The 27364-nt window shown below is 33.9% G+C and overlaps 1 pseudogene; it reads left to right on the top strand.

The window, feature by feature from the left end:
* Positions 1-1463: 1463 nt before the first annotated feature.
* LOC124982761 (ovostatin homolog 2-like) lies at positions 1464-26929 on the top strand (annotated as a pseudogene).
* Positions 26930-27364: the final 435 nt, after the last annotated feature.

Raw genomic sequence — 27364 nt, forward strand, 5'->3', positions numbered from 1 at the left:
AGTTGATAGGAAATTGCCATTATCTAACCTCTGATTTAATACTCATTGTTTAAAATCTATATCCAGAGGACCAATAAGTGTTTTTGAACATTGCCACATTTGTTTACCTTGCTTAACAGCCATAGTAATGTAGAATACTTTGTCAAATCAAGCTAGAGTGGTCCATACCCCAGAATGACTTTGATTTTTATAAAAGTTTATCAACCCCTGATTTATTAGAACTGGAAATATTGCAAAAAAAAAAAAACCTATTAGTGAGAAATTTACAAACTCAGAGAATGCAAATATTTGTTAAATGTAAATATTTGTTAAAAGAATGAAAAAACAGAAAAGTGAGATTTATTTTGGGTCATGGAACAAGTTGAATTGCTAATTTCTTGCTACTTAAAAACGGGTTGGGAGGACACTAGTGATTTGTACACATACTTGATCAACATTGTGATAGCTGTCACAGTAGGTGAGTTGGTCGCACTTGTTGCAGCAACTTAGCTAAATATGTTTGATTCTGCCTATTCACTTGGTTTGTTGATATCTGAAGACATTTTTTTTAACTCTGCTTTTCAGATCTGAATAAAGTCTAAATACTACATAGTTATTTTGTAGTGTCAAGGAAGTTTTAGAAAGTGAAAGTTGCAAACCAGAACTGAGTGGATTGGTAGGAAAGAAGAATTGAAGAACATTTTCTCCTGCTCCTGATTTAATTATTTCCATATTAACATTATCATTCCTTTCAAAGATAATTGTGTGTATTTCAAATCATTTACACCTTTTCAATGTAAAGCAAAAATGTAATACTGTGTTTATATAGTTCTCATGTGTACCTTAAGCCTTCTTTTTTTTTTTTTTTTGAGGTGTTGACATTGAAGCCAGGGCCTTGTGCATGTTAGGGAAGCAGTCCACCAGGGAGCTATATCCCCCAGCTCTGGAATATGGTGGAATGGTTAATTCTTTCTTGAAATGGTGTCCTCATTTCTTACAGGTGTACAGATCAATGAAAAGACCTCTATTTCTATCCCTCGATTGTTTGGTATTGTGAACTTTTTGAACACAGGCCTTTATATAGAAGATGGATTTCTTATTTTAGAACTGTAGGTTTAATTTTAAAAAACACATGTTCCTATTTCATTTTATTAGATCACAGATTATTCTTTGAAAATTCTAGATAATTTTCCTCACTTTTGTAATAATTTTTAGTATAGTCATGTCTGATATACTGAAAAAGTATTAGTCTGAAAGATAGTAATAAATAAAATTTTAGGTCTTTCCATATTTTATATATATGCACATATATATTTAACAAAATATCTTTCTGTCCATTAAAATTTAAGAAAACTTCTGTTGAGTCATCAAACCTATGAACAGAAAATTATTTCTCTGAGGGAATATGAATTTTTGTATTTGAATAATATTAACACTTCTTTTACTGTACAACTTAAATTGTATGATCCCAGTAATGTCTCTTGATGTGCAAGTTGTTGCAATTGGAGCTCAATGATAAATTTATGGAAAATTATACTATGAATGAGAATGGTGAAGCTCAGTTTTCCATTAATACTTCAAACATATTTGATCCAGAGTTCTAACTGAAGGTAAGACATTAAAGAGTAGATGAAGACTCAGAGGTATCCCACATCATATTTGAATGTTAGGAATTTTGATAATTAGAACCCTCTCTCTCTTTCTCTCTTTCTATTGCTCCTCTCTGAGGATTTTTTTTTTAATTATTTGTTCCTTTTTAGTTATACATGACAGAAGAATCCATTTTGATATAATTATGGAAGCATAGATACACCTTATTCTAGTTAGGATTCCACTCAAGGATCTACATGATAGTGGGATTCGCTCTTTTGTTTTCATGTATGTACATGGGGAAATCATGTCAGATTCATTCCTCTGTCTCTTAAAAGACAGCATATGTTATGTTTTTAGCTTCTTGCTTAAATAATGTGTGAGAATATTTGTTCAAGATTATGAGAAGCTGATTAAATACTGTAATACAATTGTTTTATATTCTATAAAAAACAGTATTTTCCTCTGAAGAACTAGAAGTATTCATGAAGAAAATTTGGCTTTTTTCCTCAGATCATTTCATGCAGAAATAGGGGAGATACTGTGATTTCTCTTTTCTGCTGCCTAAATGGAATTTTGCAGTTAAACAATTTGTCATTCTTCAAATGTAGCTTCAGGAAACAGAGATTAAATCTAATTATCTTTTCTCATGTTAGGCCTCATATGTTCAACCTAAGAGCTGCTATCCTACCAGCTGGTTGATATCTGAGTATTCAGATGTCCACTTCAAAGTTTTACCCTTTTATTCCCAAACCAGCAGCTTTCTGAGGATTGCTTCTGAACCAAAGCAGCTTAGGTGTAACCAAGAGAAGATTATTACAATTCATAACTCCTTAAATCCTGATGTATATAAAAGTAATTCAAATGTCAACTTCTTTTTTAATCTCTTGGAATCCTGCCTAATTGTGTGTGTACCAGCTGAGCCCTGTCAATCTGAAGGAGTTCCAGTCTCACTTTGCTGGCAAACGCTAATGGATCCATTAGAAACAAGCAAACAGATAAAATGCTTTCAGACTCTTTGTTTCTTTAAGATTTAAAATCTTGCTGAGAAGAGTCTGCTTTTTTGGGCACTCAATTTTAACTCAAGTGATAATAACCCTTTGTGATAATAAAATATTAGGCAGATGCAAAATAAATAAATAAATACATACATAAATAAATAGAAGATTCACTTTGATAAGCAGTAAAAGGAATTATTTGTCTTGGGTCTATCCATTTTGTGTCTTCAAGGCATACTGAGGAGTGACAAACAGACTTGGAAATTAAGGCATTCCTACTTTGAATGCCATCCTCTCATTGTCTTCTTCTTCTTGCTAAGTTGCTGAAGCTGGCCTTGAAGTTGTGATCCTCCTGCCTCAGCCTATTAAGTCACCACCACATCCAGTCCTCACCCTCTCCATTTAATCACACAACTTAGTCCAAGTTGTTTAAACTCCCTAAGCCTTGGTTTCATCATATATATATATATAATTGGAAATGATAAACTTTGCCTCCTAGGGTGAGTATTACATATCAGGCAGTGCCCTTGTATGTGCTGGCTGGCTTCATCAGCCTTATGGAAATCCCATTTTATATCTAATGGAACAGAGGCAAACAGGTAGAATGATGCATCTTAAGTCATAAAGAGAATGTTGATTTGATAAAGGCATATTCAGAGCCAGATAGTCTGGATGAATTTGCCACCTCCTACAATGCATTTCACATGGTTCACAAAGTTTCTAGTATATAATACGCTCTCAATCCATTGTGTTTCCTTTCCGTTCTACCTCAAATTTGCTAAGTTCACTTTTCATTTGTGGAAGCTACCATATCTTATGGAACAAAATTGTCATTAGATAATTCATTATATAATAACTGTATGATAGGATATTAGGCAATAGAGCTCATATTGTGTTTACTTTGTCCTACAGAGATGGTGGTAAAAGGAGCTATCCTCTTCAATGAACAAAAGGAAATCAGAAACAAAGGTGTATATAATGCAGCATTTATAAATATGTACTTTATCTTTTTTTCTCTTTAAGAAATTTATTAGAGAGTCTAGAAGTTAAGAAGAGCATTTATTTCAATTTGTGAGCAGAGCACCAATAGGATGGCTTAAAGACAGCTACTAAATATTTTGATTCAGGACAGTTTGATCTCTTTCTATTATTGTCAGGTCATCAAGTACATTATAAATAAAGGATTTCCTAAACCAGAGTATTTGCATGTATAGTTTGCATTATTTAATTTGTTTGCCTTTAACAAAGCCTAATTTGCACTTTCTATCCATAAGTCATTCTTCTTTATCTAAGCATTCCCAGTGATACAAGAAATTTGTGGCATCATATCTGTTGCTCTCCTGTTTACACAGCCTGGAATGGGAACTTCTCATTCCCCATCAGCATCGGTGCTGATCTGTCTCCTGTGACTGTCCTTCACTGCAATGGAGAAATCATGACTGACAGTGTCAAGGTCCAGATTGAGAAGTGTTTTAAAAACAGGGTGATTTTTCTTCTTCTATTTCTGACCTGTCCAGAGTGAAAAGGGTAAACATTGTGCTTCTGGCTACCTCCTTAACTGACCACTATGATATTTACATGGTAATCTCACAATAAGGTTGGTTATCATTTGTTAGGGAATCAGAGAGTTACCAAATGGAATTATCCTTGACAGTAGTGCTAATCCCAAGATGACAGGAGGCTGGTAAAGGATATGTCCCCTTAAGGAGAGTTGAGGGTGAACATGGGCTGGAGAAATTTATGTACAGACTCTCTCAGGATTTATTCAGAAAAGATTGAATTTATTCAGATTATTTTCATAGAAAATTATCCCTACTGTCACTCTTTTTCTTTCTCCACTTCAGGTTACCATCAAGTTCGTTAAAGAGCAGGGGCTCCCTGGCTCCACTGCCAGTGTCTGTCTTCAAGCAGCCCCTGACTCATTCAGTGCCCTTCCAGCTGTGGATAAAGTGTCCTCCAGCTGAAATGGCAACAATAGCCATCAGCAGATATGCTGCTATCTTATCAGCCAATAGAGATTGTTTTCGCTTTTATTATTCATTGTATATGAGTGTTTTACCCCTAACACTCCTCAATTTTCTTATTTCTATCTGGACTCTAAATTGTACCCTTCATATGAAGCTTATGTGAGATGGAACATGTTGAGAATATTGACTATTTTCTTCCTTTGTTACTTTATAGCTTACACACTTATTTTTCTCAAATTGCCCAGCTCTCATAGTAAAACATAAATCTGTGGATGTTTTTGACATGTTAAGAACTTTACAATAATACTGAGTATTCATTTGATACTTGGGACCTCATCTGCAAATATGTTCAGTTGTCAATTCTCCTTTTTTACCACATTGTTTTTATTCCTGTAGTGAAAGATTCAGAAGAGAATCATACATACCTTTTGTTAGTCACATCTCTTTAGTTTTCTTTAATCTGGAAAAAAGTCTTTATTTTTTCCTTTACAGAATTGACATTTTTGAAGAATGCAAGACTTGTAACTATTATTTAATAGAATGTTTCTGTGTTAGGTTTATTTAATGCTTCCTATGATTAGGTAGATCTTTGCATTTATGCACAGGATACCTCACAAGTGATGATTTTCTCAGATATTACATCCAAGGTACATGAGATCCAGCTTCCCATCTTTGGTGATATTATTTTTGACTCCCTTGATTAAGATGTTTGTGAATTTAAATTTTAACTAATTAACCTATACAGTTTCTTGTTAAATTTATCATCATCTTAACTTTTTTCTATTTACTGTAAAAGAGGTCTTTTTCCCTTCCATTACATATTCTAAATGTTTGTATTTCTGTTCATGGGAGCTATTTTTGAACAGATTCTATATTTTGCAAAATTCTGTACTTTGGGTTGAATTCATTTTTCATTTGTTTCTAGGGACTTTTAGATATGCTTCTGTCTTATCAGCCAATAGAGATTGTTTTCCCTTTTATTATTCATTGTATATGAGTGTTTTACCCCTAACACCAGTATCGTGCTAAATTGCAAGGAATGACTTTGTTGCCTTGTTCTTTACCTTAGTAGAAATGATTATTGTTAGGTGCATTTGTTTATCCTTAATTCCTATCAATTTTCTTTTTCTTTGGAGGAAAATAATCTATTTGAGCTTTTCTTCTCTACTGGTGTCAGTTTTGTCACATTATATTTTATTAAGTACTGAAGTTTTTTATTTATTTTTAAATTTTCTTGTTGAAGAGTGAGGTCTCAAAAATTTTATAAACCATGTCATCAGTATCATTACATTCCTTTTATCTTTAAGTTATAATCTACTTTATATAACTTTCATTTTGTATATTTGTGGGTTTTTTCCTTATTAGATTAATGAGTGGTTTCCCTATTTTGCTCTTTCCAAATTAAAAAAAAATAGAATTTTATTTGTCAGTTGGATACAATATGGGGTTTTTGGCACTCTATCTCAATTTATCATTTCCTTAGCAGTGTTTCATTTTGGTGTTGTTGCTTTTAGTTGGTTTTTGTTTTCTTTTTTTCAGTTTAAAGTTTACACAGTTTTGTCAGTTGTTTTATTGTTTTGGGTGAGGTTTTTTTTCTCTAAACTGTGTTTGTGTGTATGCTTGACTATCAACCCCAGGGCCTTGATATGGAAATTCTCTAACCCATCCCTCATCTCTACTTTCAAAAATATTCCATATGTTATGATATGATGTTGGACTCATTTTTATTTTGAAGAAATTCTTTGTTTTGCATTTATCCTTTCACCAAAAAAATTTACTTACTGGTATATTTGTAATTTATGTGTAGAAAAGGTTTTTTTATTTTGGAACTTTAATTTCATATTATATTACCTTATAATCAGTAATATCTCTATTTTATAAAGTCAAGTGATATATTTTTGTGTCCAAATATGTTTTTGACAATGCTTCTATTTATTGAGAAGATAAACTATTATCTTATTTTATACCTATAAAATCTCATTATTTAGATTTTTTTATTTTTGCCTATGTTCTTAAATCCACTTAACCTGTTTTATGCTGAAAGTAGTGTGTGACAATACCTTGTTCCCATTGTTTCTATCTTTTTCTCTCTGTCTGTAGTTTCTGCTTTTTTACTTGGGACACAGACATTCATAACTGTTGAAACTTTTATGAATTGCAACTTTTAGCAATGTAAATTACAATCCTCTATTTTACTCAATGCATTTTGACCTTAATTCTATCCTTTTTAACATCAGGAGGACTGCAAACGCTGCCTCCTTATTATTTTCATTTACCTGCCTTTTAGATTTAACTATTATTTGAAACACTGAAACATCGTGCTTCATTATTTTTTGTATAAAACATACCATTAGGTTTTGCTTTTTTCTTTTTAAGTTGCTCTTGAAGGAGAATTAATTTATTTCACTTGTATTGTTGATGATTTTTACTTTTAGGCTTGAGTTCTATCATATTTTTATTACAATTACTATTAAATTTACTTCATGATTTTTGTTGTTTTCTTTTGTTATAAAAATATTTTTTGTCCTTATTTTTTTAATTTTTATTTTTTGGTGTTCAAGTTAGATCAAAATTTTGTTTTTGTGGTTATGAAACCCTAACCTCACATTTTTCTTGCTTTAACTTTTTTTTCTTTTACAGTGGTGGAGATCAAACACAAGGTCTCACTTCTTGTTTAATCTTGAAATTTAATCTTGCTCTACTTTCCTCTTTTCTTTTGTCTCATTTTATAGTTGCATCTTTTTCTTGTTCAAACATATAATGTTTACATTCTGACTTTTTCCTCTTATCTGTAATGTTTTACCAATTTCCTCATCATCTTTTGGTTACATAAAGCTCATTCTCTACTGGCTTCATCAGAAGGTCGCATACACACAGAATTCCCTAAAAATTTTCATATTCCAAAATTTTTTTCCTAAAGCCTTGTTAATACATGGAGACAGTTTACTTACACAGTAAATTCTTGGCTCATACTTTAAACTACTTGAAAATATTGCTCTATAATTGCCTTGATTTGAATATTGTATTTAAGAATTCTGACTTTAGTCAATTTTTTTTCTAAACATTTTAACCTTTTTCTCTGAAGGCCTTGAAGTTTTATTCCTCGTAATACTTAAAATCTAATAGTTTAAATAAAATATCTCACAATATTTAGTGTTTGGTAGAAGTTTCACCAGGTACTCAGTAGAACCATAAACTACACAATCTAGATTTTTTATTTCTCAAGATGTGTCTTGAATTATTGTTTAAATATTAAAATTTTTATTTTTCCCTGCTTCAAAAAACTCCATCCATCTGGCAGAACATTTTTGTCCGCTTTCCCATTCAACCACATTGCCTGTGACCTGTTTTAATTCATTTTTTTTATTTTTCTGTTTATCTCCAGTACTGCTTTTAAAGATCTTTTTTGATCATTTTCTCTTGAGGTCTTTTATACTTTAGTATATGTGTGTGATGTTTTTGTTTATCTTATCTATTTTGGAGTTCAATAAATAACTATTTTATGTTTTCTTTTGTTTTGCCCATTTTATTCTATATTGTGTTTCTCATTTGCATTGTTTTTAAATGCCTCAAATGCCAGCATGTGAACATTTTATTTATACCGAAATATTTGGAGATGGCTTTTCTCCATTTATTTAGTTAATTACTTGAAGGGCAAAGTTTCATAAGATGAGAGGTTTGATCTGCAGTTTTTATTTCTCTTATAGCAGTTTTATATGGAACTGTTATTTTCTAATTTTTAGTATTTGTAGCTAGTGTTCACAGGTGAAAATACATTTTGTTATTTTAGAAAAATATTTTCCAATGAAAACTTTTACTTTTTTCTGCAATATCCTTAATGTCATTCCATTACATCCTTTCCTCCTTACCTGCCTGCCTGCAGTGGTACGATACTTAGATAAATGCTAGCACATGAAATAAAAATGATTATCATTTCTTATAAATTAGGAGTTTTTCCCTCCTCTTTGATCAAATTATTTTTCAATTCAAATGTTTGACTCTCTTTCATCCTGAGTTGATTCAGTGTGTTTATTTTCATGTCATTTTCTTTAATTCATTATTCTCTTAAACCTTTCTTCTGCAGTTCTATAAACCCTCAAATGTTTACCAGCAATAGGAGCTGTTACCTTCCACTAAAGATTGGAAGATCGTAGAACTATTCTTGTGTTTTAATAATGTTAATGATATAGGTCATGAATATTATTACTTGCTCTCTTTTTTATTTTGTATTTTCTGGACCTGGGAACACACAACATGATTAGTAAGAATAATGAATTCTTTATACACTAGGTTTTGGATTAATCAATAGATAGATCTCGGCAAACTCATTCTTGTTCTCCTAAATTCTGTACTACTGTGGAAAAATTTTGTGAACATGACACTAACTGCCTAAAATAAAATTTATTTCTTACTTTGAAATATTGTGAACAAAAATATTGAATTAAATATTATTCCCTTGTTCTTAAAGAATAGAGTAAATGATTACAACACTAAAATTTTCAATTTTTCTATTTTAATAGGTATGATTAAAACCAGTGGAAAACATGTACTTTTTCACACAGGTGTACAACCTGTTTCCAAATGTAGAACCATATGGTTATTTCTACTTTGGTCTCAACCTAGATGATAGACATGTTCTGCAGTGGTTTGTATTATATGCCTGTAAAGAACTATGAAGATGGAGACATCTATGATATGAACAGGGTAAGATGACTGAAGCTTTAACAAAATATTTCATCTCAATTTTAATTTTAGTGTTCATAATGCTTGTTTCATTGTTTCTTACCTAATTTGAGATTTAGTTTAAGTAATTTGCCAATACAGTACTCCAAATTTGTCTTATATAAAATGAGACGTTATTTGTTGATTTTTCTCTTTTCTGTTGAAAATATGTGACTGAATTATAAAACCTGAGATTAGAAGTAAGAAGATAGTCATCCAATTTATTACAAAAAAATCTTATTCAGACAAATTCAAATCAAGAGGCTAAAATATAGCCTGGATTCTATATATATATATATAATTTACAAAATAGATATGCTGAGGCTTCTAAGAAAGAATCTTATAATTAGAATCCCAGTGTATGAGAACAGTGGTATTGAATCAGACAGACTTTAACTCTAGTCCCAACTTTTCAATTTACTGAGAGTCCATTGTGTATGTGTGTGTCTGGGTATGTATTTTAAAATGTTAATTAGTTAGTGTTGATTTCATGAGTAATAATAAAGGAAGAATAATATATAATACTTAGGTAAATGCTAGCACATGATATAAAAATGATTATCATTTCTTATAAATTAGGATTTTTTCCTAAGTCAAATAGAAGTGATGAATCCTATGATCCCAGACACTTACTAGCACAAAAAATATACTTATTTATGATCAATTTATTATTACAATACAATAATCCTTTTATAATTTTACATGAAAGAATGGAATTTCTGTTTGTTTCTAAAAAGGACATTTGTCTGAAAGTCTTTACCAATCTACCTCAAAGCAGAAATATGTTCAGAGGAGAATAATCTGCCATTCCTTGAACCTGTATATCTAAAGAGGAGAGCTTACAATGATGGACAGTGCTCCAGCTAGAAGTGCATGTATGTAATATAGAACTTTGTGTTGGGGATATTCATAAGGATTCTTTTTTTTTTCTTTCCCCCCCCAGACTTCCCACCTCTCTTTTCCGTCTATACAGTCCCTCCTTCCTCCATTCTTGCCTGCCTCCCACCCCCCCATTATGTGTCATCATCCACTTATCAGTGAGATCATTAGCCTTTTGGATTTTTGAGATTGGCTTATCTCACTTAACATGTTATTCTCCAATTTCATCCATTTGCCTGCAAATGCCATAATTTTATTATTCTTTATAGCTGAGTAATATTCCATTGTATATATATACCACAGTTTCTTTATCCATTCATCAACTGAAGGGCATCTAGGTTGGTTCCATAGTCTGGCTATTGTGAATTGAGCAGCTATGAACATTGATGTGGCTGTATCTCTGTAGTATGCTGATTTTAAGTCCTTTGGATATAGGCCGAGGAGTGGGATAGCTGGGTCAAATGGTAGGTTCATTCCAAGGTTTCTAAGGAATCTCCACACTGCTTTCCAGAGTGGCTGCACTAATTTGCAGTCCCACCAGCAATGTATGAGTGTACCTTTTTCCCCACATCCTCTCTAACACCTATTGTTGCTTGTATTCTTGATAATCGCCAATCTAATTGGAGTGAGATGGAATCTTAGTGTAGTTTTGATTTGAATTTCTCTTATTACTAAAGATGGTGAACATTTTTTCATATGTTTGTTGATTGCTCATAGATCTTCTTCTGTGAAGTGTCTATTCATATCCTTAGCCCATTTGTTGATTGGGTTATTTGTATTCTTGGTGTAGAGTTTTTTGAGTTCTTTATATATTCTGGAAATTAGTGTTCTGTCTGAAGTATGAGTGGCAAAGATATTCTCCCACTTTGTAAGCTCTCTCTTCACATTGCTGTTAGTTTCCTTTGCTGAGAGAAAGCTATTTAGTTTGAATCTATCCCAGTTGTTGATTCTTGCTTTTATTTCTTGTGCTATGGGTGTCCTGTTAAGGAAGTCTGATCCTAAACCAACATGTTGAAGATTTGGACCTACATTTTCTTCTATAAGATGCAGGGTCTCTGGTCTGATTTCAATGTCCTTCTTCCATTTTGAGTTGAGTTTTGTGTAGGGTGAGAGATAGGGGTTTAGTTTCATTCTGCTGCATATGGATTTCCAGTTTTCCCAGCACCATTTGTTGAAGAGGCTATCTTTTCTCCATTGCATATTTTTGGCACCTTTGTCTAGTATGAGAAAATTGTATTTATTTTGGTTTGTATCTGTGTCCTCTATTCTGTACCATTGATCCTCCTGTCTATTGTGGGACCAATACCATACTGCTTTTGTTACTAGTGCTTTCTAGTATAGTTGAAGGTCTGGTATTGCAATACCCCTGCTTCAGTCTTCCTGCTAAGGATTGATTTAGCTATTCTGGGTTTCTTATTCTTCCAGATGAATTTCATGATTGCTTGCTCTATTTCTGTGAGGTACATCATTGGGATTTTAATTGGAATTGCATTGAATCTGTATAATAATTTAGGTAGTATGGCTATTTTGACAATATTATTTCTGCCTATCCAAGAACATGGGAGATCTTTCCATCTTCTAAGGTTTTCTTGAATTTCTTTCTTTAGTGTTCTAGTTCTCATTGTAGAGGTCTTTTACCTCTTTTGTGAGATTGATTCAGAAGTATTTTATTTTTTTCAAAGCTATTGTGAATGGGGTAGTTTTCCTAAATTCTCTTTCTGAAGATTCATCACTTATGTATAAAAATGCATTGGATTTATAAGCATTGATCTTATAATCAGCTACTTTACTGAATACTTTACGGAGTTCTACAAGTTTTCTGATGGAATTTCCTGATTCCTCTAAATATATAATCATGTCATCAGCAAATAGGGATAGTTTGAGTTCTTCTTTTCCTATTCGTATCCCTTTAATTCTTTGGTCTGTCTAATAGCTCTGGTAAGAGTTTCCAGGACAATGTTGAATAGAAGTGGTGAAAGAGGGCATCCCTGCCTTGTTCCAGTTTTTAGGGGGAATTCTTTCAGTTTTTCACCATTTAGAATGATATTGGTCATGGGCTTAGCATAGGTGATCTTTAAAATGTTAAGGAATATTCCCACTATCCTTATTTTTTCTAGTGTTTTGAGCATGAAGGGATGCTGTATTTTATCAAATGCTTTTTCTGCATGTATTGAAAAGTCATGTGATTTTTTACTTTAAGTCTGTTGACATGGTGAATTACATTTATTGATTTCCAACTGTTGAATCAACCTTGAATCCCTGGGATAAAACCCACTTGATCATGGTGAACTATCTTTTTAATATATTTTTGTATGCAATTTGCTAAGATTTTGTTGAGAAGTTTACGACAATATTCATTAAGGATGTTGGTCTGAAATTTTCTTTCCTTCATGGGTCTCTGCCTGGTTTAGGTATCAGGTTGATATTGGCTTCATAGAATGAGTTTGGGAGGGTTCCCTCCTCTTCTATTTCATGGAATACTTTGAGAAGTATTGGGATGAGCTCTTCTTTAAAGGTTTTGTAGAACTTGGCTGAGAACCCATCTGGACCTGGACTTTTCTTTGTTGGTAGACTTTTGATGACTTCTTCTATTTCATTACTTGAAATTGATCTATTTAAATTGTGTATGTCCTCCTCGTTCAGTTTAGGTAGTTCATATGTCTCTAGAAACCTGTTGATGTCTTCGAGATTTTCTATTTTGTTGGAGTTTAGATTTTCAAAATAGCTTCTAATTATGTTTTGTATTTCAGTCGTGTCTGTTGTGATATTTCTTTTTCATTTTGAATTTTAGTAATTTGGGTTTTCTCTCTCCTTAGTGTGGCTAAGGGTTTATCAATTTCGTTTATTTTTTCAAAGAACCAACTATTTATTTGGTCTATCTTTTTGATTATTTCTTTTGTTTCAGTTTTGTTGATTTCAACTCTGAGTTTAACTATTTCCTGTCTTCTACTACTTTTGGTGTTGCTCTGTTCTTCTTTTTCGAGGGCTTTGAGCTGTAGTGTTAGGTCATTTATTTGTTAATTTTTTCTTCTTTTATTGAAAAACTCCATGAAATAAATTTTCCTCTAAATACTGCTTTCATAGTGTCTCAGAGATTTTGATATGATTCTTTGTTCTCATTTACCTCTAAGAATTTTTTAGTTTCCTTCTTGATGTCTTTGTTATGCATTCATCATACAATAGCGTATTATTTAATCTCCAGGTGTTGGAGTAGTTTCTGGTTTTTACTCTGTCATTTATTTCTAATTTCAATCCATTATGATCTGATAGAGTATAAGGTAGTATCTCTATCTTCTTGTACTTGTTAACATTAGCTTTGTGGCATAAAATATGGTCTATTTTAGAGAAGGCTTCATGTGCTGCTGAGAAGAAGGTGTATTCGCTCTTTTGGATGGTATATTCTATAAATTTCCATTAAGTCTAAATGATTGATTGTGTTATTGAAATCTATGGTTTCTTTGTTCAATTTTTGTTTGGAGGATCTGTCCAGTGGTGAGAGAGGTGTGTTAAAATCACCTAGTATTATTGTGTTGTGGTCTATTTGATTTCTGGCATTGAGAAGGATTTGTTTGACATTCTGGATGAGCCACTGTTTGGGGCATAGATATTTATGATTGTTATGTCTTGCTCATTATGCTTCCCTTAAGCAGTATGAAATGTCCTTCTTTATCCCTTCTGACTAACTTTGCCTTGAAGTTCACATTATCTGATATGAGGATGGATACTCTGGCTTTTTTGCTGTGTCCATGTTCATGGTATGTTTTTTTCCCATCCTTTCACCTTTAGTGTGTGGGTATCTCTTTCTATGCGATGAGTCTCTTGCAGGCAGCAAATTGTTGGATCTTTCTTTTTAATCCAATCTGCCAGTCTATGTCTTTTGATTGGTGAGTTCAGGCATTTAACATTGAGGGTTATTATTGAGATATGATTTGTGTTCCTGTTCATTTGGCTCATTTTTTTTTTTTTTGACATGATTTGGTTTCTCCTTTATTTGGCTATTCCTTTAGGCTAGCGCCTCCTGTTGCTGATTTGCATCATTGTTTTTCATCTCTTCCTCATGGAATATTTTGCTGAGAATGTTCTGTAATGCTGGCTTTCTTTTTGTAAATTCTTTTAGCTTTTGCTTATCATGGAAAGATTTTATTTCGTCATCAAATCTGAAGGTAAGCTTTGCCGGGTATAAGATTTAGGTTGGCATCCATTTTCTTTCAGGGCTTGAAAAATGTTGTTTCAGTTCCTTCTAGCTTCCAGGGTCTAGATTGAAAAATCTGCTGATATCCATATTGGTTCCCCCCTGAATGTAATTTGATTGTTTTCTCTTGTAGCCTTTAAAATTCTGTCTTTATTTTGTATGTTAGGTATTTTCATTATAATGTGCCTTGGTGTGGGTCTGTTGTAATTTTGTGTATTTGGAGTCCTATAAACCTCTTGTACTTGATTTTCCATTTCATTCTTCAGATTTGGGAAGTTTTCTGATATTAATTCATTGAATAGATTATTCATTCCTTTGGTTTGTTTCTCTAAGTCTTCCTCAATCCCAATAATTCTTAAATTTGGCTTTTTCATGATATCCCATAATTCTTGTAGATTCTGTACATGATTTATTACCATCTTCTCTGTTTGGTCAACTTCATTTTCAAGATTAAATATTTTGTCTTCAATATCTGAAGTTCTGTCTTCCGGGTGTTCTATCCTATTGCTTATACTTTCTATGGAGTTTTTAATTTGGTTTATTGTTTCCTTCATTTCAAGGATTTCTGTTTGGTTTTTTCAATATCTCTAACTCTTTATTGAAATGATCTTTTGCTTCCTTTATTTGCTCTTTAACTGTTGATTGGTGCAATCATTCAAAGCCTGCATTTGCTTTTTAATCTCATCATTTAATGCCTGCCTTTGCTCTTTTATCTCTTCATTTGCTTCCCTGAACATTTTAATTATGTACATTCTGAACTCCCTTTCTGACAATTTTCTGCCATGCTGTCATTGGATTTTATTGGTATACCATCTAGGTTTTTTTGGGACATTTTCTTCCCTTGTTTTCTCATATTGCTCAGGTATCTACCCCTCTTAATAGTGAAACTCTGGGATATTGCAGATTTCCTCTATTGACTAATAGTGTCTCTGTAGATTTCCAATAACTCACCTCTTAGCCTTCAGTAGCCTGAAGTCTTGGAGGAACTTGATAATGCAGTGCTCCACTCGGAAGCTGCCCCTCTAAGGGTGGTGGTCTTCAGGTGGGGTATATTTTGTGCTGGAGGGCAGAGGCGCCTCCACTTGTTGACTGATGGTCAGTGAAAGGGGGACTAGACTGCAGACTGGGGCACGTCTGATCTGGGTCTGTGTCTCTGGTTCTACTGCCCTGGTGGGAAAGCCTCGCCCAGCAGGGAAGACTTACCCAGTGGGGAAGTTTGGTGTGCAGCTCTCCTCCAAGAAGTTCCCTTCAGTCCAGAACTACCACCTCGACTGGGAAGCCCTCCTTTGCAATGTTCCCAGGGGTCCTGACCTACCGCCTGGTCTCAGAGCCTGGCCCTGTGAGGGATTCCCTTGCTGAATGGCTCTCCTCTGCTACGTTCCCTGGGGACCGGAGCTACCACCTGGGCCTTGGACCCTCACTCTGCATCGAAGCTTCTGGCTGTGCGGCCCTCCTCTGCAATGCTCCTGGTTGACTGGGTACTCTACTCCACAAAGTTCCCTGCGTTTCAGGACTACTGCCCCATCTGGGGAGCCTGACTAGTGGGAGAGACTCACCCAGTGGCTCTGAGTTGGTCCCTAATCTCTCAAAACCTCCTCTTCTTGACTCCTAGATCTTGTCAAAGGTCCTTTAGTCTCCTGTAGGTGTCTCAGGAAGGGAGCTGCCCTTCCAATGATGATGACCACACCCTCAGGAATAATTCAAAATGCCTGCACCAGCCTCTAAAGAAGCCTCTGGCTAGCTCTGTAATGCAGGCGGGCTGGCTCGTCTGCTGGCTTGCTCTGGGATAGTGACAGACCTCAGCATGGTGGTCAGGCGCGGTCACTCAGTGATGGTGTCTGTCTTTGGCCTGGTGGTTGGGCGGGTTGGCTGCCACCACCTAGCTCCACAAGGCAGGTGGGTTGGGTGCCCGCCTGTTACCTCCGCGATGCGGGTGGCCTGACTCACCTGCCAGCTTGCTCTGCGACTGCGACTGACCAGTGATGATGCCATCCTGGGTGCAGGGGTCAGGCGGGGGCCAGATTTTTATTTTTAATGGTAGAACAAAATATCGGAAATGTATAGGATCAAGCAGTGTTTGGTGATGTGGGAGGACTGTCATTGTAAATGAGTGTGACAGAGGAGAGTGAGGTCCCTTATGTGGTCATCATACCCTTAATAAGCAAAGTTCAGAGAGTCAAAGGGAGAAGGTATTCTATTTTACTTTATTTTTATTAGCTCATTATAGTTATACATAATAGTTTGGTTATTTGTATATAATCACAAGTGCATGGAAAATTATTTCCTCCACTTCAGGACCCCAGTTCTGCCATTTCCATTCCTTTCTTTTTGGTCATTCCTATTTCTTATTTTGAGAAGTTTTTGCTCAGGTTTATTGTCCATTTATTAATTGGGTCATTTGGGGGATTAATTTTGTGTTAAATTTTTTGAGTTCTTTATAGATTCTGGATATTAATCTCCTGTTGGAGGAATAGCTGGCAAACATCTTCTCTCACTGCACGCTCTTAATCACTTTCTCTGCTGTGCAGAAAGTTTTTAATTTAATTTCATCTCACTTATTAATTATTGCCTTTATTTCTTGCACTCTAGGGGTCTTGTTCAGGAAGTTGGTGCCTGTGTCAATAAGTTGGAGGTTGACCCTATGTTTTCTTTTGACTGTTGCAAAGTTTCTGATCTATTTCCTAGGTCTTTGATCCACTTTGATTGGAGTTTTGTGCAGAGTGAAAGATAAGGATCTAGCTTCATTCTTCTAAGAACAAATTTCTTGTTTCCCCAGTACCAATTATTAAAAAGGTTATCTTTTCTCCAACACTTTTTTGGCACCTTTTTCAAGTATCAGATGACTGTACCTATGTGGGTTTTGTGGTCAGCTTTTTCATTGCTGTCACCAAAAGACCTGAGAAGAACAATTAGAGCAGGAAAAGTTTATTTAGGGATTCATGGTTTCTGAGGTCTTAGTCCACAGATGGTTAGCCCCATTCCTTAGGGACTTGAGGTGAGGCAGGACATCATAGCAGAAGAGTGTGGCAGAGAAAAGAAGCTGGGGACATCACAGCAAGAAGGGGGGAGAGAGAGAGAGGGAGAGAGAGGGAGAGAGAGAGAGAGAGAGAGATAGAGAGAGAGAGAGAGAGAGAGAGAGAGAGAGCACTCTGCTCAACAAGGTCAAAATATAAACACAAAGCCACACTCCTGGGACCCTCCTCCTCCAGCCATATCCTCCCTGCCTACAGGTACCATCAAGTTAAATCCCTATCAAGGGATTAATGCCCTGAGTAGATTGAACTTCTTATACCACAATAGAATTTCATTTCTAAACTTTCTTGCACTGGCCCACACATAAGCTGTTGGAGGACACCTAATATCTAAATATAACATTAAGTTTGTCTCTAGAAATTCCTTTAGTCTTCATGCCCATTTTGATGTCAATGTCATGCTGTTTTAGTTATTATAGTTCTGTAGTATAATTTGGACTCCAATGTTTTGATGCCCCCAGCATCACTCTTCTTGCTCAGGCTTGCATTGCCTGTTTTCAGTCTTTTATTCTTCCAAATGAATGTTAGAGCTGTTTTGTTCCAGTTCTGTGAAAAATATCATTGGTATTTTGATGGGTTTGCACTGACTTCGTATAGTGCTTTTGGTAATAATATCATTTTGACAATATTAATTCTGCCTCTCCAAGAACGTGGGAGATTTTCCATTTTCTAAGGTCTTCTTCAGTTTCTTTCTTCAGTGCTCTGATTTTTCAGTGCAGAGATCTTTCACCTCCTTGGTCAAATTTATTCCCAAATGTTTTATTTATTTTTCCCTATGTTATTATGAATGGGATAGTTTTCCTGATTTTTTTCTCAGTAGATTCATTATTGAAATATAGTAAAGTGATTGATTTATTATGATTTTATATTCTGACACTTTGCTTAATTCATTTATCAGTTGTAGAGATCTTCTGGTAGAGTTTCTTTTTTTTTCTATTTTGGAGGGGGAGGTTTTCTAGATATAGGACAATGTCATCACCAATAGGTTATTTGATTTCTTAATTTCCTTTTCTTGCCTGATTTCTCTGACTAGAGTTTCATAAACTATATTAAATAGGAATGGTGAGAGTAGGCATCCTTTTCTTATTCCTGATGTCAGAGGAAATGCTTTGTGTTTTTACTGATGTTTTTACTTTGATGTTGGCCTTGGGTTTCTTGCCTGCCTTTACAATGTTGAAGTAAGTTCCTTCTATCCATAGTTTCTTCAGCATTTGTTATGTGAATGGGTGCTGTATTTTGTCAAGTGATTTTTCTGAATCTCTTTAGATGATCATATGATTCTTGTCCTTAACTCTATTTATATGATAAATTAAATTTATTGATTTGTGTCTGTTGAACCAACCTAGTATCCCTAGGATGAAGCCCACTTGATTATGGTGTATTATTTTTTTACTGTGTTTTTGAATGTGGTATACTAATATTTTATCAAATATTTTTATATTTATGTTCATCACAGTTATTGGTCTGAAGATTTCTTTCCTTACTGTCTTTATCTGGTTTTGGTATCAGGGTGACACTGGCTTCATAGAATGAATTTGACAATGTTTCCTTCCTTTCAATTTCATGGAATAATTTTAGAAATATTGGTTTTAGTTCTTCTTTAAAGGTCTGGTACAGCTCAGCTGAAAATCTTTCTGGTCCTGGACTTTTCTTTGTTGGAAGACTTTCAATTGCTGCTTCAATCTCATTGCTTTATATTGTTCTGTAGTTTTTCTATAACCTCATGGTTAAATTTGGGTAGGGAATATGTCTAGAAATTTGTCAATATCTTCTGCATTTTCCAGTTTGTTTGAGTATAATTTTTTAAAATAATTTCTAATGATCCTATGGATTTCAGAAGTGTCTGTGGTAGTATCATTCATCATGTTTAATTATGTTGAGTTGGGTCTTTTCTCTCTTTCCCTTGGTTAGTCAGGCTAAAGTGTTATCAATCTTGTTTATCTATGGCAGTGTCATGTTTTGAAGGCAGAGCTATTTTAATTCCTGGATAACCAGATAACTGGTCAGAGATATGTGTTCTAATACCAGTTCACTTCCAATTAGGACTATAAGTTCAAAAGTAGTACATAATCTTACATAATAAATGTAAGTATGCAGATTTATAATATAGAAATGTGTTCAGGGAAGCAAAATAGAACAAAGTCACCATAATAGAACTGAATTCAAATCCGTATTCCCAATGCATCAGAGAGGACTTGAATAACACTCCTTAAATCCCTCTGACTGCACATGCAGATTAGTCCAGTAATTAAAGTGGGGCTGATTCTGGAAATGGGTGTCAGAAATTCCATCTGAGAAAAATAAAGGACCTGACAACTTTATGTAAGGATAGGTTCAATGAGTATTTAAGAGACCTTATAAAATCTAAAAGTTGTAACCACTTCGAAGTCCTGGTCAAGATGTCTATTTTCTACTACTAGATTGGACCATATTTAGTGATCTTAATCAGAAAATCTAAACTTTTATTTATCTCTGATTAAAATATAAAGAAAGATAGTAGACTGAGACAGACAGTATTACCCTATATACATGTATGATTACATGAATGGTGTGAATCTACATTGTGTACAACCATAGAAATGAATTTGTGTACAATGAATAAAAATTCAGTCTGTAAAAATTAAAAAAAAATACTGAAATCCAAAGCTATTGTCTTAAATATTTTCTTTCTTTAGTCATTCATTTATGACTAAAAAAATATTTATTGATACTGGGTACATAGTGAATGACTTAATCTCTACTTCTCTGGAATTTTTCTAAGAGGGAATTGTTACAATTAATAAGGTATTTACAAAAAGATAGGGAATAGTGTATTGAAGGAAAATGTATAACTTTGAATAGAAGAAACCTAAATTTCTCAGGAACCTATGAAATGCTCCTAGAGGAACTATACACTGAACCTGAAAGATGAATGACACTATAACATGAAAAAGAATGAAATTTCAAGTAAAAAGGGAAGTACTATGAAAGATGAGGTAAGAAGTCACAAGTCTTTGAGAACAGCAGAAGGTGAGCCCAAGGCAAGAGCCCAAACCCAGCCAAAGCAAGAGGGATAGGCAAACAGATCATGAAAATCTTGCAGGACATTTAAGAGTTTGTAATTCATTCTAATGAAATATATCTTTGACAAGATTTAAGCAGACAGTGTAGTATGGGTTTTTAAATATCTCTGGCTTCTGTGAGGAAAAGGTGGTTGGGATTTGGACTGCTTTAGGTTTTGTGAAATTATGTACATGTTACTAATTCAGGGGAAAGACAGTGGTGGCTTTGGATTACTATCAAAAGGCAGTGGAGGGCTGGGGATATAGCTCAGTTGGTAGAGTGCTTGCTTCACAAGCACAAGGCCCTGGGTTCAATCCCCAGCACTGCAAAAAATAAAAAAAAAATAAAAAAAAAAAAAGCAGTGGAAATAAATGTGGATAGGTTTGGTTTGTGAGCTATTTTCAAATTGTAAATAGATGACATCTGTAGGTTGATGAGCTATGGAAAACACTGTGTAGGGAGGAACCAAAGATAATTCTGACTTGGGTAACTGGAGAGAAACAGAGGGATACTTAGTGATTCTGGGGCTCAAGATAGAGTTCAAGGTGGAAGATGAGGCTGAGGAGGCTTCAGAACAAGTATTACAGTTAAGCCATGTGTGGAGGGATCAATGGGAAAACAGTGTGTAGTAGAAGACATAAAATACAGTGGAACAAATGAAAATGAGGAGTTTTCATCCTCAAAACAGACAAGAAAAACACTAGGATATGGTATTATGCAGGTTAACAATAGTGATTATTTTGGAAATAACACTGTTAAAGTGTGTCAGACACAGTCAATAGGTCATGAAGCTAACAACCTGTTCTTGAGAATTATAAATACTAATGTCATTATGAATTATAGCAAAATTAATGTAAGCTAGTGAATTGACAGGAACTGGTACGTCAGATGAGAAACTTTACTCGTTCAGTAGACATTACTTTCTCTAAATTTGGCTGTGGAAGAAATACTTAGTCTGATTCTTTTTTATTTGTTGTTTCTTTTAATGTAGAGGTTCAAATACCAAAATGTTGATGGACATTTACATTTATCAACAATAAGTCCCAGGAACAATATTCTGTTGCTTCACAATAAGTCACACTAGTGCACTTAAAGACTTATAGTCATGTATTATCAAAGCACATATTTTTATTCTTTCTAATAACTCTCTCTTTAGAATTTCACTTCCTGTCAAATGTCAACTATGTAGAATGGACTGTAATGGAAACAGTAAGAACAAACTTTCCTGACACATGAAAAGAGGATCTTGTCAATGTTGAGAGAGTTTTTAATAGTTTTCTCTCATGTGTCTTTATTTCTGTTTTCTTTCTCTTTTTATTCATTAGCTTATGTTGCTGGGTATAAATATATATATATATAAAACTATATCATATTTGTATAATATATAATATCATTCATTTATAAATACTAATCATTTTATTTTGCATTTTTTTCTAGTATATTTTTCACCAAAGATTTCTCCTCTATAAATTTCATGTGGATAGATGTAAGCTGATTCACATTGTTTTTTAAAAAACTAATGTGCTGCTTAAAGAATATAACATTTCTAAGATTGAATTTTGTAGAAATCTAGCTATTAAGATTTTTATCTAATGACCTGTCTGAACACTACAACTAGCATTTTTCAAACTTCAGTCAATATGTTTATGCTTATTCTGCACTGAATTCAGGTTTTAGTTCAGATAAAGAATGTGTTTTGGCAATAATCACTCCTTTCAGTTCCTCAGGTTCTGCAAATCTTTCATTCCTCATCCCTGATCCCATAACCCAATGGGTGGCAAATGCCTTCTGTGTGAATGATGATACTGGATTTGGCATTTCATCAACAGTCTCCTTGGAAGCTTCCCTGTCTTCGTTGAAATCGTTATCTTCTTTTCAGTTGTTCAAAATGAACAGTGAGATTTGATCATTAGTGTCTTTGGTTCCTTGAATACCTGTGTAGAGGTAAGTTGCTCCCTTTGATCTGGAAACAAAAATCTAACAAAACTAAAAGTTTCTTAATATTTTCCTTCAACATCACTGTATTGTCTATATTCTCAAATGCAAAAAGATACTATAAAGGGATAGACTTGTTTCCACATTCCTCAAACAAAAGCAATTGCCTACCTCACAGCAATGATTTGAATATTGTTCTGAGAATGGCATTTTATAATGAAGTGCATTCTCCCATATTTATTTTCTTGTGAGAAGAATCATTTAATATCTTATAATTTGACTAATTTGAAACAAAATCAATAAAGCAGAATTGTCATAAGAAGAAAGATGGGATAATAACATTATAATATTTAAGTTAAGAAATTAATGTCATGGTTCCTTTTTTAGGTACTGTTCAACTAGAAGCATCTCAGAATTATGAAGCCAACATCAATACCCTGAAAAATAATAGCAGTGAGATCATCCAGGCTGAGAGAGGAAAACATACCTTTGAATTCTTATATCTAAGAAGTTGGGTCAGTAACTGTGTGTCCCTGCCAGTCTCCCATGAGAAACCATTCTTTTTAGTAATCTGTTTCCCTTAAATTTTCTAAACAATTATTTTTTCTTACATTTTTCTTTTTTTGTTATTCTCCATTAAAACTCTATTCTTATCTAATTTTGGGTTGCTAGTGTATAGAGCAAAACCACCATTCATTTGAACACAAATATAATGTTATTAAATACAACATAAATACTGCTGGGTGGGTGGTATATGCTTCTAATCCCAGATACTTGGGAGGGTAATGCAGGAGGATCACAAGTTCAAGGTCAAAATAAAATTTTAAAAAGGGGCTGAGGATGTAGGTAAAAGGCAGAACACTCCTGGGTTCAATATTCAGTTATATCAAAAATATTAAAATAAAGAAGCACAATATAAATGTTAATTTGTATAACATGTCAAGTCCACATATTATGTCCTTAATGAATACCATGTTTTTCATTAATGTTCCTTAATTTTTAAAATCTTTGCACCCATCATTTATTAAAAATGTAACTAATATAAAAATTGTTTTTCAGTCACAGTGACCAATTATTGGAATTCCTGGGATATGTTAATTTACTAATATGTGAAAAGATATCAAAAACACTGAACACTTGAATGAGGACCAAACACTGAAAAGGATATTGTCTCAGGGCATTTGTTATCTACAGCATAGGAAAGTGAATTTGGAAGTATCTTGTTGAAGATATAAGGAAGGGGAAAAGTGAAAAAGCACAGTAAAAATTCCATATGTGATGTGCATAATATTAATTATGAGTAATTTTTTAGATGTAACAATAAGTTTTTTGATTTCCTATCTCATATTTATTGTATTATTATAGCAGGAAAGAGTATAGTTATAAGATTATTTTTGTTTACCAATGATATTAATTGTTGTTGTTCCTATGATATTTAAACTTTCTCCAATTTTAGCCTGTGAAATGTCTTCAAAATTCTTACCTTGGAAATTTTTTTGTAAATACTTTCTTATAGAATTTTGAACTAAGTGAAACAAAATGTACCACATCATCTCCAGGCAGGAGAAGAAGCCAGTTAATTTTCTCTGATGTTAATATGATGTTAGCATTTGGGTCATCCACTGTAAGATACAATCCACAGATTCTAATTGTTTCTTATTATGCAAGGAGCTAATGGTGGACTTAGCTTACATTTGGGAATATTTTCCAGGTAAAGTGAATATCATTGTGATTGCTGAGTTCAAACCAAAGAATGCCTGCCCAGATGAGGTAACAGCAGCAAAATCTAAACTGTAATGATATCATGGTCAGAAGCTTATTAATAGAGATGAGTATCTGCAAAACTATCAAGTTCTTCCTTATAAGAAACAGATAGTGTCTAAGAGGCTATATAATAAAAGATATCCTTCTTGAAAAGAGTTAATTGATCAAAGTTACTTTTGATACAAAACATTCCATTTTAAATGAGTTAAAACATAAAATTCATCCTTTCTGTAATTGATGCCTCACCAGGATAGTAAAACTTACAAGTTTTGTGATTTTTTTATTCATTGGTGACTCATGATGCTTCCTGTGTACCCACTCCCCTTCCCTCTCTTTTTCAACTGATTCTCAAAACCATAAAACAAATCTACTTGCCCCCAACTCCTGCGCTGTTCCTCTCATCCTAAATAAAAATTGATGCCTCATCTCTGGGCATGGCCCTACTCCACAAAACACTTTCACCTGTCTGCTGAAGATGCTGGACAGGATCAGAGGAGTTTGGAGGGTCATCTAATGACATGAGTTTATCCTTGTTCAACTTATAAGAACAAAAAGTTCACAAGGTTGTAGGTAATGCACAGTGACTTTTAGATATGTGTGAAGGGGACAATGAACAGATCAACAAAGGCAAAGATTACCAGCCGGGCCTAAGTGAGCCAATGATTTACTGTTTTCCCTTTGAGGAAAGTTAATGCAGACTATCTTGTGTTCGCTTTTGTTTACTCTTTGATAGCCAGAAGGTGTTGAAAGGAAATGATCCAGAGTTTCCTTGTCTGTACAAAAGGTAAGAAGATACATTAGGCAGTCAATTAGTCCTAAGGAAATTTATCAATGATGTCAGGTTATTCTATATACTTAGCAAACAAAGTATATGCTTATGCAGTTTTTTAGTTCACCTGAAACATTGCTCTGCCTCAACTGTTTTTCTCAATTTTATGTATTCTTTACTCCTTTTTATTATATGATTGTCACACAGGGTTGTTCAATGAGAAATAAGGATTATGATTAAATAGCACATAATATAAACTTTGTTTTTGTACCCTTAGGATCAAATAATCCATAGATATATCATTTAGCCTTAATTGCCGTCTTTATGGAGTATTATTTTACCTAGGTAATGGTGATCAGGTTTTAATAATAAACCAGAGTCTATAAGCTGTACTTTTTCTATGAACTGTTTCATATATCTTAGTCAGAAGTTTTTGCATTTTTACATTTTTCCCTACATAAATGCTTTAGGCACTAAACTGATGGTGAATGGGTGCTACCAACAAAAACACAGATTTATATACCATTTTCTGATGATATTGCTATACTAAACTGGATCAAATCATTGATTTAATTTCATGTATCAAGCAATTTGTAAAACAAAAATAAATGAAATCTGTTTCCTGATGTGATTTCAAAATCTATTGATTTTAAAAGAGAGTGTTCACATTATTTTTTATATTTTCTTTTTAGGTGACAGAGCATCTGAGGAGGTAGTTTTGGACCTGACAAATGATGTGGTAGAAGGTTCATCCAGAGCCTTTGTCACCACTGTGAATAAATAGATTAAATTTTGTTTCATGATACTTGAAAATCTTGGTTGTGGAAAATTTACTAAAATAACAAAATGAAGAGATTTTCCTATGTGATCAGTTAAAGGAAATCATTGTTCAGATCTTCCCCTGTTTGTTTCCATATGGGATCTGAAGGAATTACAATACCATTTCCAAACCTTTGTTGACAAGAAACAGTCCTGGTAGATGATCAGTGGTGCAGAGAAAACCTAACATTTTCTTACAGCAGCTAATCTGAAACATCACATCCACTCTTGGAGAATCAGAAAAAAAGTCCTGTTAAAGATTCTGGGAATTTTTGTGCAAAAGGAGAAATCTGTATGATAAAAGGAAAGCTTTCTTGTCTATCATTGACACCCTTTTGAGAGGGGGTAGATTACAGTTTATACTTCATACAATCAGTTTCTCAAAAACAAACAAACAAAAAACACTTTCCTAATTTCCTATTTTCTCTGGTTAAGGGATTTTTCGGAAATATTTTTCACACCAGAAAACCCTTTAATGCCTTCTGTGTTAGTCAGCTTTTTGTCACCATGGCCAAAATACCTAACCAGGAACAACTTAGAGGAAAAATTTAGTTGGAGCTCACGGTTTCAGATTACAGACCTCTGATTTCATTGCTCTGGGTGAGGTGAAACATCATGGCAGAAGGGAATGGTGGAAGAATAAGGCTCTCCTCATGGCAGCCAGGAAGCAGAGAGGAAAGAGGGGAAGGGGTGACAGAGCAGATGCATCCTTCCAGGCACATCCCAGTGACATACATCACCAGTCATGCTTCACCTGCCTACATTTACCAATCAGTCCATTTAAACTAGGATGGACTGATTGGGTTCAGCTTACTAGCCAATCATATTACCTCTGAATATTCCTGTGTTAACACAGGAGCTTTAGGGAATAGCACGTATCCAAACCATAACACCACTCTTCATATCCATCTACCTAGAACTACTTTATGAAATTTTCCTTGTTTCCACATTTTAGATTCAAATTACTTCCTAATTCCTATGCCTTTTTAATTTATCGTTATTCATGCTGAGATGGCAAATATAAGTGATATGATTTTCTGTTTTTCCTATTTCCAGGGGACATTCTAGAAGTTGTAAAGCAGAATCTGTGTAATCTTCTCCAAATGCCTTATGAATGTGGAGAGCAGAATTTTACTCTTCTATCTTCTAAAACATATATCCTTTATTACCTGAAATTTATTGAACAATTGACAGAGGAAGTAAAATCGAAGACTTTCTTTCTCTATCTCATGATAAGATAATTTAAGTAGTTTCTATCCATAGTGGGTAAAATCCCACTATGTTAATAGCATGAGCAAGTTATAGAGCCGTAATAACACACTGTCTGGTTCAGCAAAAATGAACCTGAATCAAGCCAGTCTGGGTCCTATATGTATTTTCTCTTTGACTTCAAAATTTGAGTGGTCTTTTAGCTTATAATTTATTCCTGTAAAGATTCAAATTATGAATTAATTTATTTTTAATGCCTAATATTTTGTCAGATTACCTTGTTTGTTTTTGTTATTAATTATTGATGTAAATGATTCATTTTTCATCTCCTGATTCGCATCCCAGTTGTGTTCAACTGTAGCAATGAGATCTGTATGTAGAAAGGGAGTGTCAAAACCTTGTAACTTGTGATATTAAGGAAAAATCCAGGAGCATAAAGTCTTTGGGTTATTTTGTTTCAGAAAGAT

The sequence above is a fragment of the Sciurus carolinensis genome, chromosome 4 (assembly GCF_902686445.1).
Source record: "Sciurus carolinensis chromosome 4, mSciCar1.2, whole genome shotgun sequence".
Lineage (NCBI taxonomy): Eukaryota > Metazoa > Chordata > Mammalia > Rodentia > Sciuridae > Sciurus > Sciurus carolinensis.